Source organism: Pongo abelii, chromosome 14 (assembly GCF_028885655.2).
Source record: "Pongo abelii isolate AG06213 chromosome 14, NHGRI_mPonAbe1-v2.0_pri, whole genome shotgun sequence".
Classification (NCBI taxonomy): Eukaryota; Metazoa; Chordata; class Mammalia; order Primates; family Hominidae; genus Pongo; species Pongo abelii.
In genome coordinates this window covers 106,249,658-106,262,300 of record NC_071999.2, presented here as the reverse complement: position 1 = coordinate 106,262,300, position 12,643 = coordinate 106,249,658, and the positions used below count along the sequence as shown (strand labels likewise).

The following is a 12,643-nucleotide window of genomic DNA, read 5'->3' as shown; positions in this document are numbered from 1 at the left end:
GCCTTCCAAAGTGTTGGGATTACAAGTGTGAGCCACAGTGCCTGGCCTAGCCCGTTGACTCTTAACCTATTAACTGATACTTAGGCATCTTATCTGCCTGGGAATGTTGCTCCCATTATAGACTGTCTTATTACAAGCTGATATAGCCAATATTGCATATGACTGGGGTGATACACTTGGTTTTGTAAAAACTGAGGTAAAATAGGCATAACAAAATTTAGCATTTTAACCATCTTTCAGTGTATGGTCCAGTGGCATTAAGTACATTCACACTGTTGTGCCATTATCACCACTCTCCATCCCAAACTTTTTCCATCTTGCAAAACTGAAACTCTATCCATTAAACATTAACCCCTCATTTTCCTCCTTCTCCCAGCCTCTTGCAACCACCATCTACTTTCTCTCACTATGAATTTGGCTACTCTAGGTACTTCACATAAGTGGAATTGATACACTCATATCAACAAGTATTTGTTTTATCAAGAAATATGAATACCTTTTCAAAAACATCCCTCAAAACAATCCCAGGCCAGAAACAGTAGCTCACACCTATAATCCCCACACTTTGGAAGACTGAAGCAGGAGAACCACTTGAGGCCAGAAGTTTGAGACAAACCTGGGCAACATAGCAAGACATGGTGTGTACAAAAAATTTTTAAAAAACAAAAAATTAGTAGGGCATGGTGGCACACACCTGTAGTCCCAGCAACTCGGGAGGCTGAGATGGGAGGATCGCTTGAGGCTGGAAGTTTGTGTGCTATAATCCTGCTACTGGATCTTGCTAGAGTGCTATGATCCTACTACTGCACTCTGCACTCCAGGCTGGGCAACATAGCAAAACTGCATCTAAAAAAACAAAAACAAAAACCATTGACAATTTAAAATGTAGAGGCTTCATCTGCTGAAGGACACATCAGAAAAACACTGCCCTTTACCTCAGTGGAAAGGACCTTGTAGGCACTAATTAACAAATAACACAGCAATTGAACTCTAGGGTATTGATCCTTGCATCCTTCTTTCTTTCTTCCTTTTTTTAAGACAGGGTCTTTGTCACCCAGGTTGGAGTGCAGCGATGCAATCATAGCTCACTGTAAACTCAAATGCCCTGGTTCAAATGATCCACCTCAGCCTCCAAGTAGCTGGGACTACAGGCATGCGCCACCACACCCAGCTAATTTTTTTTTTTTTTTAAGAGATGGGGTCTTGCCGTGTTGCCCAGGCTGGTCTCAAACACCTGCCCTCAAGCCCTCAAGATATCCTCCCACCTCAGCATCCCAAAGTGCTGAGATTACAGTCATGAGCCACTGTGCCCAGCTATATCTCTGTTTCTTGACGAAGGAGAAAGCCATTCTTGAATCAGGAAGACATTGCTATCAGAGACCTCAACTGGAGAATACTGAGGAATCATCCAGAAGCAGAAAACTGCAGGAAGGGGACAACTTCCACTGAAGACCATAGGAACAAGCTAATGACTGCATGAAGACAGCCCAAGACCTGAGGACCATGGAAGATAAGGAGCTGGAGCTATGTGTTTGTCACACTTCAATCTGCATGGAGGCTTTTCATAATTTTTCTAGATATTTTCTTTCATCTTTTTTGGTTTATGGTTTGCTTTGTTGACAGCTTGTTACCTTGACTAGAGTACCTATAAGCAATGATTTCTTAGAGCCAGATAGAACCGGCTTATGAGAATCAATTGCTAAAATTGTCAGGAATCTTGCCAGATGGTTGTGAAACCACTGGTGACTTGAAATCAGTCTACAGGAACACGCACACAATGGAAATCAGAAAACACAGTTTTATTTGTCCTTACAATGTGTGTCTGGAAAATGTTACTGCCAGTGTTCTATGTTCCAAAGTTATTTGAAGTAATCATTTCCCCTGTGTGATTAGGTTTTATATTCAGGTCTGTTCGTTTGTTTCTGTTTGTGTTCAATTGTTTCTGTTTGTGTTTAATTTGATTTTTTCCCATTTGACTTAATTTTGGTTTTTGAATATGTGAGTCGTTTACATGATTGAAAAGTAAAAACTGTATAAAGAAAGATACTCAGAGAGTTCTTGCTGTCACCCTGTTCCCTATTCCCATCTCACCCATCGTTCAGAAGTAGCCATTTCCATTTTCAACAATTTCTTGTTTATTATTTCTTTGAAAAAAATAAATACATATGCATAAATATGTGTGTGCATGTAGATGTGCCCTAGTTTATTCAATCAGTCTCCTATTCATGGGTAGTTGTACTGGTTTTCAAGCCATTCCTATTGCAAATAGCATATCTGTATAGCATATCTTATTTTGCATTTGCATATCATATCTGTACATCATAGTTTGCATTTGTGGAGGTGTATCAGCTAGATTTCTAGAAGAGTCACTGAATCAAAGGGTAGATGAACATGTAATTTTGTTAAATATTGCCAGATTTCCTTCCAGGGGAATTGTGCCATTTTGCAATCCCAACAGCAATGTGTGGAAATACCTGTTTCTCCCCAGGCTTACCAACAGCGTATGTTGTCAAGCTTTTGTACTTCTGCCTAAGAACTGTGAGGGGTCTGAGATTTTTGCCCTCCTTGCAAGGTGGATGCCTTGCCCTGGTGGGCTTGTGTCAGAGCTAAAGAACACTGAAATTAGGAAACCCTCAGTCTTATAAGGAGCTGCTAAAAAACCTACCTAACCTTTGACCTGGAGGAAAATGTTGTTTTTATTGTCTTGGTCAGGAGAGGAATCTATCCTCTGTCCTTACAGAATGTTTGCAGCACAAAAGACATTGAGAACAGAAGCTGTCACAAGATGTAGAGAAACACCATGAAGGATTGTCTCCCAACACTGCCAATCTGATAAGGGAAAAACAGTATTTGAATATACGCTGTCCAGTACCTCCTGTGAATACCAAAATCCATGAATGCTCAGGTCCTTTATGTAAAATGTGGTAATATTTGCATATAACCTATGCATATACTCCAGTATACTTTAAATAATCTCTAGATTACTTATAATACCTAATACAATATAAATGCTATGCAAATGATTGATATACTCTATTATTTAGGGATTACTGGTAAGAAAAATAAGTCTGTACATATTCAATACAAACAATTTTTTTTCAGACACAGTCATGCGCCCATAAGGAAGTTTTAGTCAACAGCTGACTACATATACAATGGTGGCTATACCATATAGCCTATGTGTGTAGTAAGCTATACCACCTAGGTTTGCGTAAGTACACTCTATGATGTTCGCACAATGGTGAAATCGCCTAACAACACTTTTTTTTTTTTTTTGAGATGAAGTCTTGCTCTTGTCCCCCAGGCTGGAGTGCAATGGTGTGATCTCAGCTCACTGCAACCTTCGCCTCCCGGGTTCAAGCGATTCTCCTGCCTCAGCCTCCCGAATAGCTGGGATTACAGGAGTTTGCGACTACGCCTGGCTAATTTTTTTTGTATTTTTAATAGAGATGGTGTTTCACCATGTTGGCCAGGCTGTTCTAGAACTCCTGACCTCAGGTGATCCGCCTGCCTTGGGCTCCCAAAGTGCTGGGATTATAGGCGTGAACCACTGCACCTGGCCGCCTAACAACACATTTTGGAGAATGTATCCCCATCATTAAGCAATACATGACTGTCATTTCTATCCATGGTTGATTGAATTTACAAATGTGGAATCAATGGATGCCAAGGGCTGACCATATTTTAATTTGCATTTCTTTTATAAGAAGTGATGCTGAGTATTTTTCCAAGTACTTCACAGACATTTGCCTTTAATCGTCTGTGAACTGTCTCTTAACACTTTGGGCCATTTTCCTACTAGGATTTTACTTCAAAAACTTTTTTTTTTTTTTTTTTTGAGACTGTCTCTGTTGCCCAGGCTGGAGTGCAGTGGTGTGATCTCCATTCACTGCAACCTCTGCCTCTGAGGTTTAAGCGATTCTCCTGCCTCAGCCTTCCAAGTAGCTGGGACTACAGGCACCCACCACCACGCCCAGATAATTTTTGTATTTTTAGTAGAGACAGGGTTTCACTGTTTTGGCCAGGCTGGTCTCAAACTCTTGACCTCCTGCCTCGACCTACAAAAGTGAAGGGATTACAGGTGTGAGCCACCACACCCGGCTTCTTGAACAGTAAAATCTTTTATACTTAAACAGCTTTATTGAGATATATTATATATATATATATATATACACACACACACACACATACATACAAATATATATAGATACAGATATAGATTTTTTTTTTTAGATGGAGTCTCAGTCTGTAGCCCAGGCTGGAGTGCAGTGGCATGATCTCAGCTCACTGCAACCTCTGCCTCCCGGGTTCAAGCAGTTCTCCTGCCTCAGCCTCCTGAGTAGGTGGGACTACAGGCACACGCCACCATGGCTGGCTAATTTTTGTATTTTTAGTAGAGACAGGGTTTCACCATGTTGGTCAGGCTGGTCTTGAACTCCTGATCTCGTGATCCGCCCGCCTCGGCCTCCCAAAGTGCTGGGATTACAGGTGTGAGTCACCGTGCCCGGCTTATTGAGATATACATACCATTAAGTTCATCCGTTTAAAGTATACAATTCAATGGTTTTTAGTATATTTATGGAGCTATGCAACCATTGCTATAGTATAATTTTGGAACATTTTCAACATTCCAAAAAGAAACCCCTTACCTCTCAGTAGTCATCTCCATTCCTGCCCCTCGCCCCTACCCTACCCAGCCCTATGTGACCACCAGTCTACTCTATCTCTATAGACTTGTCTATTCTGGACATTTCATATAAATGGTATCATACAATATGTAGACTTTTGTGACTGACTCTTTCACTTAGCATAATATTTTGGAGGTTCTTCCATGTATCATGCATCAATACTCTTCTTTTTTTTTTTACTTATTTATCTATGATGGAAATTAGCTATTTTGTATAATTTAAACTACAAATATTTTCTCCCAGTTTTTCATCTCTTTTGATTTTGTTTATGATGTTTTTGCCAAGCAAAAGTCTATCCACGTATCAGCCGGGTGCGGTGGCTCACGCCTGTAATCCCAGCATTTTGGGAGGCCAAGGCGGACAGATCACCTGAGGTCAGGAGTTCAAGACCAGCCTGGACAACATGACGAAACCCTGTCTCTACTAAAAATACAAAAATTAGCTGGCACGGTGGTGGGCACCTGTAATCCCAGCTATTCAAGAGGTTGAGGCAGGAGAATCGCTTGAACCTGGAAGGAAGAGGTTGCAGTGAGCCAAGATTGCACCACTGCACTCCAGCCTCCATCTCAAAAAAAAGTCTATGCATATATATATATGTTTGTGCATATATAGATAGATACAGCTGTAGATATAAATGGATAGATTTGAATTTATCAATCTTTCTCCATGGCTTCTGGAATTTTAGTTATAATTAGGAAGGCTTTCCTTTGTCCAGATTACAAAGAAATTCATATATGTTTTCTTCTTGAACCTGTTATGTTTTCATTTTTTTGTGCATTGAAACAAGGGATCTGTTTCAAGTACATTCTGATGTAAATTTTTTTTTTAGACGGAATTTCACTATTGTCGCCCCGGCTGGAGTGCAATGGCGCGAGCTAGGCTCACTGCAACCTCCACCTCCTGGCTTCAAGTGATTCTCCTGCCTCAGCCTCCCAAGTAGCTGGTATTACAGGCATGAGCCCCCATGCCTGGTCCTAATGTAAATTAGGGACATAAACACTCCAGTTGTGCTAATGTCATTATTTAAAAGTGAATCTTTTCTGGCCTGGCATGGTGGCTCATGCCTGTAATCTCAGCACTCTGGGAAGCCAAGGCGGGCAAATCACTTGAGGTCAGAAGTTCAAGACCAGGCTGGCCAATATGGTGAAACCCGTCTCTACTAAAAATACAAAAAATTTGCCAGGCATGGTGGCACGCACCTGTATTCCCAGCTGCTTGGGAGGCTGAGGTGGGAGAACCACTTAAACCCGGGAGGCGGAGGTTGCAGTGAGCCGAGATTGTGCTATTGCACTCCAGCCCGGGCAACAGAGCGAGACTCCGTCTCAAAAAATTTAAAAATAAAAAAGTTAACCTTTTCCCCAATAATTTAAGATCCCACCTTTATCATATGCTAAATTTCCCTATGTACTTCATAACTATTCCTACTGGTTTGAATGTCTAGGCAGGAACCAACACCACACTGTTTTAATTATCAAATCTTTATAATAAGTTTTAATATGTGGTAAGACCAGTCCCCTTTTATTGCTCTTGCTTTTGAAGATGTTCATAAGTATTCTTGCTTATTTATTTTTCCATATGAAGTGTAGGATCCTGTGCCAGGAAAAAAATTTGCGGGCATTTTTATTGGGATTACATTAAATTTATACATGAACCTGGAGAGACTTTATTACATTGATTGGTTCTATTCAAAACAAGGAATGTGTTTCTATTTTTGTTCAATCCTACTTATGTGATTTTTCAGGACTATTTCAAAATGTTTCTCGTACAGTCTTCATGTGTAGTCTTTTAAACTACAGTGAGTGATCCTATCCTCTGTGAAACTAGGTCAACTGAATATCACCAGTCATAGCTACTCTTCTGTTTGAGGAGAGGTGAGGAAGGGGGCTGATCACGCCTCAGCCTCCCAAAGTACTGGGGATTATAGGCGTGAGCCACCATGCCCAGCACAAACATCTACATTCTATTTGCCCGGATTCTTGTTCTCTTCACTGAGGATTTTGCATATGTTTATATTACTGGCTATGATATTATGTACTACTCATTGAAACACTCTTTAGGAAGCTTTATTGTACAATATGGTGAAGCATAATGCAGAATGGGAAATAGCTTGGAGGCTGAATTTGGGGATACAGTGTACAATAGGATTCTGGAGTTAAATTGTTTTTTGACTCAATTCAGAGACTTCTGATGGGCACCCCTCATCTCCCCAGTGAGGTGATTCTAGGAGTCAGAGGAGAAACAATGACCATCAGGCGAAGAGTCTCACAAAGGCAAACGCAGGATTTCCCTGATACCCATCAGAGCACTTTCCCATATGAGACAGCTGCGCTCAGGCTTACTCCAGGCTTTACTTTAAAACCTACTAGAATAATAGTAGGAAAAACAAGGAAGAATGGGCGAAAGGAAACAGCCTATTTATTTCCTCAAATCCTTTCACCTTCACTTCACCTTAGAGAACAATGAGGCTTATTAAATAGGGCCAGCAGCAATCTTGTGTAATTGTTCAGCCATCTTCTCTGTTGACTCCTCAGCCTATTCTGCAACCCTCAAGTTACCCACAGCTTGGCTAAAATAAAAGACTTCTTCTTGCAGGTTTCTCATGCTTTGAATCTGTACTTCCTAGTACAGTTGTTCCCTCTTGAAATGTACCAGAACGTCCACACAACAGGGTACTGTAATACCTGTAAAAACGAATGCAGAAAATCTCTGCATATAACTATGCGGTGATTTCCAGGATATATTGTTCAGAGAAAAAAAAAATTGTGGTAAAGAAAAATGTGTACAGTTGCTACTATTTATCTAAGAAAAAAAGAATAGAGATATATACAGAGACAATTGTACTAAAAGTAAACAATGGAAACAGTCCACAGCCTTGACCTCTGCTCACATACCCACAGAGCCCGCAGCTCCACTGTACCATGTGTGGCATTTGGGCCCTCTTTGGCAGCAATGATAGCCTCTCTGGTCAGTATCCGAATGCTATGAAGATCACACACAGGGGTCCAGATGCATTTCGTCCTGAGAATGTCAATGGATACATCAGCTGCTGCTTTGGATTTCACCAGTTGGTCATAGTTGACCAGCTGTTTGGAATCCAGCCAATTCAAGTGAGGAAATATCTTTATTTGTGGCTCTGTTGCAGTGGTGAAATTTACAACCACAAGAAGGTATAATACCATTTTGAATTTGATTACAAGGCCAGAGTGGATGGTGAGATAATCCTTCATCTTTATGACAAAGGAGGGACTGAGCAGAAAATGTGTATGTTGGGTTGAGTGTTTGCATTTATTGTATTAAATACTGTCAATAAGAAAGTATTCCTGGGCAGAGACACCTACCTAGAGAGTCGTCACTGTAGAGATCAACTTCTGCATGCCCTCTATAACAGTGTGGAGAAACAGTTTTGAGATAGAAACTGTGAAGAGCAACCTCTGGATTCCTTTTGACAGTGCTATTAAGAAACGACTGATGACAGAGAAAAGGCTTGGATTCCAGCTTCGTTGCTGCCACTCTGTTGATGCAGCTGAAAGAGGCCCAAGTGTAAGACACTCTCTAGACATTTGCGATTGGCATGGAAAACAGTCCCAATGTACTGGATGCTAGAAAGGTGGAAAATCATATTGAAAGTGAACACCACTCTGAGGAAGGCATTCAGGTCCTGGATGAAATAATATTTTCCCTGGAAATTTAAGACATAACAATAGTTCACACTTCAGTAGGTAGGTATTTAATTTCCCAGTATATTTGGAAGAACACAGATATCATAGTGATCTTCTCTAGAGAAGGTTTGGATGAAATTACACAGGGTTACATATATTTTTACAAGACTCCTCCTCAGGAAAAAGCCAAGGAGCAGAGTCAGGGGCTTCTGAAGGACTCTTTGTTTGGTGTAGAGTGTGCAGATTGAACTGCTGCTGCCTGTGACCTTGAACTGAGAGTCTAATTCCTGGATCATCTGTTTTCTTCTTATTGCCTCTGGCACCAGAAATAAGAATTCTGAAGACTGGGATAGGAAAACATCTCCTGATAAAGATATTTGAGTACTATACCTGATACCTAAAGAAATTCTCTGGCCAAAAGAAGCCTTCAGTGATGGGATAACTTAGTTAAGAATTTATGTTTTAGGGTTTTACAGGAATGTACTGAACATCAGGTTGATGATATAATGATGGCAACTGCAACACAAAAATTTTCCTTCAGTATTCTTAAAACTAAATAAGGCTATTACAGCAATCTACAAATTCAATGCAATTCCCATCAAAATACCACTATCATTCTTCATAGAACTAGGAAAAAACAACCCTAAAATTCATGTGGAACCAAAAAAGAGCTCGCATAGCTAAAGCAAGACTAAGCAAAAAGAACAAATCTGGAGGCATCACATTACCTGATTTCAAACTATACTATAATGCCACAGTCACCAAAACAGCATGGTATTGGTATAAATATAGGCACATAGACCAATGGAACAGAAGAGAGAATCCAGAAATAAACCCAAATACTTAGAGCCAACTCACCTTCGACAAAGCAAACAAAAACATAAAGCGGAGAAGGGACACCCTATTCAACAAATGGTGCTGGGAGAATTGGCAAGCCATACATAGGAGAATGAAACTGGTTTCTCATCTCTCACTTCATACAAAAATCAACTCAAGATGGATCAAGGACTTAAATCTAAGACCTGAAACTATAAAAATTCTACAAGATAACATCAGAAAAACCCTTCTAGACATTGGCTTGGGCAAGGAGTTCATAACCAATAACCCAAAAGCAAATACAGTAAAAACAAAGAAAAATAGGTGGGACTTAATTAAACTAAAGACCTTTTGCAAGGCAAAAGGAACCATCTGCAAAGTAAACAGACAACCCATAGAGTGGGAGAAAATCTTCACAATCTATATATCCGACAAAGGAATAATATCCAGAATCCACACGAACTCAAACAAATTAGCAAGAAAAAGACAAACAATCCCATCAAAAAGTGGGCTAAGGACATGAATAGACAATTCTCAAAAGAGGATATACAAATGGCCAACAAACATGAAAAAATGCTCAACATCACTAATGATCAGGGAAATGCAAATCAACACCACAATGCGATACCACCTTATTCCCACAAGAATGGCCATGATCAAAAAATCATAAAATAATAGATGTTGGCATGGATGTGGTGAAAAGGGAACACTTCTACACTGCTGGTGGGAATGTAAACTAGTACGACCACTATGGAAAACAGTGTAGAGATTCCTTAAAGAACTGAAAGTAGAATTATCATTTGATCCAGCAATCCCATTACTGAGGAAAAGAAGTCATTACACGAAAAAGATACTTGCACACACATGTTTATAGCAGCACAATTCACAATTGCAAAAATGTGGAACCAGAACAAATACCCATCAATCAACAAGTGGATAAAGAAACTGTGATATGTGGCTGGGTGCAGTGGCTCACACCTGTAATGCCAACACTTTGGGAGGCCAAGGCGGGTGGATCACCTGAGGATGGGAGTTCGAGACCAGACTGACCAACATTAAGAAACCCCATCTCTACTAAAAATACAAAAAATTAGCCAGGCATGGTGGTGCATGCCTGTAATCCCAACTACTCAGGAGGCTGAGGCAGGAGAATCACTTTAACCCGGGAGGCGGAGGTTGCAGTGAGCCGAGATTACGCCATTGCACTCCAGCCTGGGCAACAAGACAGAAACTCCGTCTCAAGAAAGAAAAGAAACTGTGATATATATATCACATCATATGTATATATGATGGAATACTATTCAGCCATAAAAAAGAATGAATTAATGGCATTTGCAGCAACCTGGTTGGGATTGGAGACTATGATTCTAAGTAAAGTAACTCAGGATTGGAAAACCAAACATCATATGTTCTCACTCATAAGTGGGAGCTAAGCTATGAGGATGCAAAGGCAGAAGAATTATACAACAAACTTTGAAGATTCGGGGAAAGTATGGGGAGGGGATGAGGGATAAAAGACTACAAATTGGGTTCTGTAGATACTGCTCGGGTAATGGGTGCACCAAAATCTCACAAATCACCACTAAAGAACGTACTCATGTAACCAAACACCAACTGCTCCCCAAAAACCTATAAAAAAAATTTTTTTTTAAATAAAGCATTGATTAAAGGCAAAAATAAATAAATAAATTAGCCCACCTAAAAAAGAAAGACATTCTCACAGTTATTTATTGTAGGATGTTTGTATCAGAAAAGTATGGAAATACACAGAAACAATACAAATGTCCTTTAGTAAGGAACTGGTTGTATAATTATAAAGCCACATGTTGGCGTACTGTGCCACTGTAAGCAGAAATTAAGCCAGGGATGGTGGTGTGGGCCTGTAGACCCAGCCAGGAATTGGAGACTGTGCTGTGCCATGATCGTGCCTGTGAAAAGACAATGTACTCCATCCTGGACAACACAGCCAGACCAACCCCATGTCAAAAAAGACAGAAAGAGAAAGGAAGAGAGAAAGAGAGAAAGGAAGAAAGGAAGGAGAAAGAAAAGAAAGGAAAAGAGAGAAAGAGAGAAAAAGAAAGAAATTACAACTATCACTATTTATTATCATGAAGTAATCTCTATAGAAGGATGAATGCATCATGTTTTATTGTTGTTGTTTTGGTTTGGTTTAATTTTACTTTTTTAATCGTGAGATCCTTTTATTGAACATCTTGTTTTGGTCAGTTTTATTGAGTGAATTTTTATAGGAATCTTGATAGGTCCTCCAAGAAATTGCCATAAAGCCTTATTCAAGCCAGTCCAGCTTTCAGAACAAGTAGATTCCTGGAATAAGGAGTGAAGACCATATTTATAGCTTAAATTTTCATATTCCAATTTTTTTTTTTTTTTGAGACGAAGTCTGTCTCTTGTCCCCAGGCTGGAATGCAATGGCTCACTGCAACCTCCGCCTCCTGGATTCAAGCGATTCTCCTGCCTCAGCCTCCCGAGTAGCTGGGATTACAGGCGTCTGCCACCACACTCAGATACTTTTTGTATTTTTAGTAGAGACGGGGTTTTACCATGTTGGCCAGGCTGGTCTCAAACTCCTGACCTCAGGTGATCTGCCTGCCTCGGCCTCCCAAAGTGCTGGGATTACAGGTGTGAGCCACCGCACCTGGCCTTTTATATTCCATTTGTGATCGGAGAGCATTTTTGTCAGTGTTTGTATTTAGAAGTTTATCTTGAAGGATATTACAAAGGATACAGATGAAGAGACGTATAGAGCAAGGTAGGTGGGAAGGGACGTGGGGCTTCCATGCCCTCTCCAGGGTGCACCACCTTCCAGGAACTTCCCTGTGCTCAGCTGTCTGGAAACTCCTGAATCATATTTTTAATTTTCTTTATTTTGTGATGCCTTGACATCCTGAGGGACTTGCTGGCCAGGGAGAGACTACCTCTCCCAGGGCTAGTTAATTCCTAGAGGTAGCAAATGGCTCCCCTGTAAACTCCCTCCCTTCCTTCCTCCCTTCCTTCTTTCCTTCTTCTCCTCCTTCCTCCCTTCCTTCCTTCCTCCCTTCCTTCCTCCCTTCCTCTCTTCCTTCCTCCCTCCCTCCCTTCTTTTTTCCTTCCTTTTTCTTTCCTTTCTCTCTCTCTCGCTCTCTTTCTCTTTTCTCTCTCCCTCTCTATCTTTCTCTCTTTCTGACAGAGTTCACCCTTGTTGCCTAAGAGTGCAGTGGCACGACCTTAGCTCATTGCAACTTCCGCCTCCTAGATTCAAGCGATTTCCCCTGCCTGAGCATCCTAAGTAGCTGGGATTACAGGCCGGTTAATTTTGTATTTTTAGTAGAGATGGGGTTTCACTACATTGGTCAGGCTGGGCTCAAACCCCTGACCTCAGGTGATCCATCCACCTCGGCCTCCCAAATTGCTGGGATTACCGGCTAGAACCACCCGCCCTGTAGACTCACCTTTCTTATGCAAACCAACCAACCAAAGCAC

General features: G+C 40.8%; 1 pseudogene; it reads left to right on the top strand.

Annotated features, from left to right (window-relative positions):
• The first annotated feature begins 7,606 nt into the window (after positions 1-7,606).
• On the top strand, positions 7,607-12,370 carry LOC100460436 (asparagine synthetase [glutamine-hydrolyzing]-like; annotated as a pseudogene).
• The last annotated feature ends 273 nt before the right edge of the window (positions 12,371-12,643 follow it).